Genomic DNA, 5,065 nt, shown 5'->3' on the forward strand with positions numbered 1-5,065 from the left:
AAAGCCCACTGAGCTTGGAGGATATGACAGGCTTTCTCTTAATGAGCCGTTTCTAATCTCCTGTTAGAAAGCCTTCCTGTGCTCCAGTCAAGATCCACTGTGCACACTCTTGCTGGTGTTGGGAACCTCTTCCCTCATCCCTCTCTCTCATAACCCTGGTGGCTTTAGCAAAGTAGCTTCGGGAATCCCAGGTAGGGCTGCCCCTTGCCACCCCCTGAAGAGTGAATCAGAGTCTTGAATGCCCACTCAGGGATGAGTGGAAGGTACATAGCAGCCCTTCCACTCCTGACAGACCAGAGAATAGGTAAAACTCTGGAGGGGTATGGGTTTTTTCCTCCCCCCCCTCTTCCCCTCGGGCCCCCTTATTAGTTCCCAACACTTATCCTCTCTCATTGCATAAGCTAGGGATTGTCTCTGATGTACAAAAAAGGCTAATGTGGCTGAAGGATAGGAGTATGTTTGTTCCGGGTCTCAGAGTGGTCAAAGATCAAGGACAGGAGTGGAATCTGCACTTAGTCATTTCAGTGCTCTCCTTTTGAAGAAGACTCAATGCCAAGACTTCAATATGCCAATCTCATTTTCTTTATTAATCACTTTTAATTTTTGCATTGTTACCAAGACATCGTTGTACATCTTTATTTTCTCAAACGTTTGGGTGTATGGCCTTGTACTATAGCATGGTTGGCTTACCGGGGACTATGTATGCTCTTAGAGAAAACTTTCTCTTCCTCTCCTAGCAATAACTCATCATCTAGAGATGGGATTGCTTACCTTCATCTTCTGTGCTGAAATTTGGTCTGTCTTGGGCTTCCACAGACCTCGTGCACAGAAGGCAACATCTCTCTATGGAACTCAGGTGGTTTCCCTGAAACTCAAAATCCTCCTAACCCTGCTTCTGGAATACTGGGATTACTGGAGGCTGTCACCATATGCATTGTAAAACTGAAGAAATGAAACTCCAGAGAGTGACTTACCTGATATTAGTTTCACTAACTTTCATGTGAGCATCTGCTAGGAAGCAGAGAGTGGACTCTACTACTCCCAACAGGCTCCAGTACAGCAACAAACATTGCTGTCTGTTTCCACGGGCACACACTACATTCTTTGTCTACTGAGCTACAGGGGAGGCAGTACAAATATCTGGATCCCTTTTGGAAAGTTTTTTACAGCATCATGATGAACACTTTCTGTGTATGAGTCACAGGCCAGTACTGTGTTCTTCCCTTCTGTGAAGTGAAAAAAAAAATAAACACTGTGTGGCTTAAGTAAAAGTTTAGCTAGAAAATTCTACTTGAGCAGAATTGGAGGCTATAGGCAGCTCTGAAAGCCAAGAACTTGAAAAGCAATCTCTGCACTCATGAACTTGGATAGACAGGGCTGAAAACGGAAAAGTAGTTTTTTCTCGTTTCTCTCTTACTCTAGTTCAAACTGTTCTTACAAGTGGTTGGCATGGAACTTGGTAGACTATCCTTTGTTATTTGTCAAATGCTCAAGAAATGAATTTACAGTAAAGGGTTGGTAAATTTAAGCCATGAACTTTAAGGCCTCTGCTGAGGCCTAAAATCAAGTCTTCTTGCTGATCATACAGTATGCATGGCTCCTTATAAAAATCACGGCTTTTTCCCCCTAGCGCGGCCGCTGCAGGTCTGCATGGAGCCGCAGTTGCGGGTCTCTGTTCCACAGGATGGGGTTTGTGAAAGTTGTCAAGAATAAGGCCTACTTTAAAAGGTACCAAGTGAGATTCCGAAGGCGGCGAGAGGGTAAAACTGACTACTATGCTCGGAAACGATTGGTGATCCAGGACAAGAATAAATACAACACACCCAAATACAGGATGATCGTTCGTGTAACTAACAGAGACATCATCTGCCAGATTGCATATGCCCATATAGAAGCGGATATGATCCTCTGTGCAGCATATGCACATGAACTTCCAAAATACTGTGTGAAAGTTGGCCTGACAAATTATGCTGCAGCCTATTGCACTGGCCTGCTGCTGGCCCGCAGGCTTCTGAATGGGTTTGGCATGGACAAGATCTATGAAGGTCAAGTGGAGGTGAATGGAGGTGAATACAATGAGAAAAGCATTGACGGTCAGCCTGGTGCCTTCACTTGCTATCTGGATGCAGGTCTTGCCTTAACTACAACTGGCAATAAAGTTTTTTGGGCCCTGAAGGGAGCTGTGGATGGAGGCTTGTCTATCCCTATAGTACCAAATGATTCCCTGGTTATGACTCTGAAAGTAAGGAGTTCAATGGAGAGGTACATCGGAAGCACATCATGGGGCAGAATGTGGCAGACTACATGCGCTACCTAATGGAGGAAGATGAAGATGCGTACAAGAAACAGTTCTCTCAGTACATCAAGAACAACGTAACTCCAGACATGATGGAGGAGATGTATAAGAAAGCTCTTGCTGCTATCCGAGAGAATCCAGTCTATGAGAAGAAGCCCAAGAGAGAAGTGAAGAAGAAGAGGTGGAATCATCCCAAAATATCTCTTGCCCAGAAGAAAGATCGGGTTGCTCAAAAGAAGGCAAGCTTCCTCAGAGCTCAGGAAAGGGCTGCTGAAAGCTAAAGCAGTTTTCTATGAAGATTTTTTCATAAAGACAATAAACATATTGATCAAGTCAAAAAAGAATCATGAGATTAGGTCTAGGACTGTGGCTCAGTGGTTCAGTGCCTACTAATCTCCCACAAAACCCCACATTCCATTCATAGATCTGTCAAAACATAAAAATTAAAAAAGAGAGAGAAGAAATTGCTGGCAGTGGGCAGAGAGACCCCTTGTTGGTGTTTCTTTTTTACCAGTCACGAACAAGGCAGGTGGCAGTGTTTTGTTTATCATAGCCTGATGCCTGGCTTGGTGGACAAAACTGTTTTATGCCTAGGACTGATTTTAAAAAAAGGAAATGAAATCAAATCCAGGTGCCACAATGCAGGAGGAGGAATAGAGACAGCCACCTGTGGACCACCATGCTATCCAAAGACATGCCCTCCAGTGCATGGCCACAGGACACCCACAGCACAGATGGAAGATGTCACCCAGAGCCTGGACAGCTGCTTGGCCAGCCTACAGGAAGGATCACAGTGTGCTGACATGTGGTGATCAGATGGGAGAGAAAGAGAAGTGGAACAGCTTGAGCATTCAGAAGAGAGATGGGACTGGAGACTAGAGGATGGAGAGGAGGAGCCTGTTGTGGGTGGGCAGCCCTGCCACCTGGGACTATAGTGAGGTCCCAGCCTGAGCTGGCACTGAGGGTCATGTCTGAGTCTGTGACTAGGCCGCTGCAGTGGTCAGTGTCAATGCCAACAGCTCATATTACCTCTAGAGAACATGGGGCTGTCCCTAGTCGGGGCAGTTTTCAGGGGCTACCTGGATATCTAGGGGCTATGCAGAACTGGCCCCGTCCCTTACTGTATGCAGTGTTCAGGAGAGCTGGCCCCATCTATCACTCACTGGAGGGCGGGCAACACTCAGGAAAGCAGGTCCTGCACCTTACCTGGACAGCACTGTGGAGCTGTTCCTGGCAGCAAGGTTGCAGTTGAGGCAGCCTCAAGTTGTCTGCCATGGGCAGGGTGACCTAGGCTGGAGGGAGTGGGATGCCCTTTGTCCCCTCACCTGTTGACACCTGTGTCACTCAAGACAGATGACCCCGGGGGTCATGAGAGCAGGTGAGCTAGGCCTGACCCTCAGGAGAGTGGGCTCTGCATCTCGCCTGGGCAGCAGAGTAGGGCTAACCCTAATCGAGGCAGCACAGAGGCAAGCCAGCACCAAGAGTGAGAGCATAGGACCCTGCCACTCATCTGGTGTGAGGTGGTATGGGTGCGGGGATAATGCCCTCTCCCTCCCCTGTCTCCTTTTACACAGTGGAACTGCTTCTGAAGGCATGGGTGCAGATGAGCAGGCCCTGAGGGCAGAAGAGCAGGATCTGTGCTAAGAGGCACAGATTACATGACAGTGGACAACCACTGATGTTTCCAGAGCCTCCTGGAACTTCTTGTGCAACCAGCTCCTCAGCAGTAAAACAAGGGAGAAAGTGGGATGGGGGTGTGCTAAAACTGAACTCAGGCAAGATCTTTCCAGAGAGGTAAGGGGGTTCATGTGGCTGTCCAGGCAGGAATGAAGATACTCTGGGGAGGCACTTATGGTTCCCCTTTGAAGGGCCGACTACTGAAGTGACAGTCCCCAGGAACTTAGACTCTCCCTCAGGGATCTCTTGCTGGAGAAAGAAAAGCCTAAAGCCTGATGCCAGCAGAAGAAGGATGTCTCCCAGGAGATTTCAGACTGCCATACCTCTTTGCAGGAGAGTCTGGAGGTGACCAGGATAGGTTGGGACCACAACCTCACTCTCTATTTAAACCTAAACATCATTTGAATACTTGCAAAGGCGGAGCTGGGAAGAGTCTAAAGACTTCTTTGATTCTTTTTCCAATGTGGCCACATAGAATACATCTCTTGGTATTTGCTTTGCGTTATCAATTGTATCTCTCATTAAATTATTGGGATGGTTGGCTGAATAGGGTGGGCTCTCCGCGCCCGGCTTTGATCCCAGCTTACCTAACAGTCATACTGTGGTAGAATGGCAGTAAAAGCTGTCAGGACTTAGGAAGATGAAAAGGTTCCTGATTCTAAGATTAGTTTGCCTTCACCTATGGCTGACGGTCAAACACTTCATCCCAAATAACAAAATCAAGGTTGCCTACAAGTACAGCATTCTTTTTCCTAGAGATATCTCAAAGATGCTAAGAGCAGAAAAGCCTGTGTTGACTTAGATGCAATGTCCATGACTTTTGATTTTGCCCTCATTAGCACCCCTCTCTTCCTAAAGTTCAGTGATGATCCTCAGAAAAGGACTTTGTAGTTTCATTTACAAAAGAAAATTCATTACAATAGGAGAAATAAGGAAATCAACTCAGATATTTTTTTTACTTGATTTTAAAACCTTGGTTAAGTTTACAGAATTGTTTTAAAAGTTTGCAGCTTTGTTTTATCTTTAACCCAGTTGTATATTATATTCTTTGACATGTTTCCAAGAGCCACAAAAATCTCTCATGAGCAGAGA

At 46.3% G+C, this 5,065-nt stretch overlaps 1 pseudogene; it reads left to right on the forward strand.

Annotated features, from left to right (window-relative positions):
- Positions 1 to 1,667: 1,667 nt before the first annotated feature.
- Positions 1,668 to 2,629, forward strand: LOC110313947 (annotated as a pseudogene).
- Positions 2,630 to 5,065: the final 2,436 nt, after the last annotated feature.

This window comes from Mus pahari, chromosome X (genome assembly GCF_900095145.1).
Source record: "Mus pahari chromosome X, PAHARI_EIJ_v1.1, whole genome shotgun sequence".
Lineage (NCBI taxonomy): Eukaryota > Metazoa > Chordata > Mammalia > Rodentia > Muridae > Mus > Mus pahari.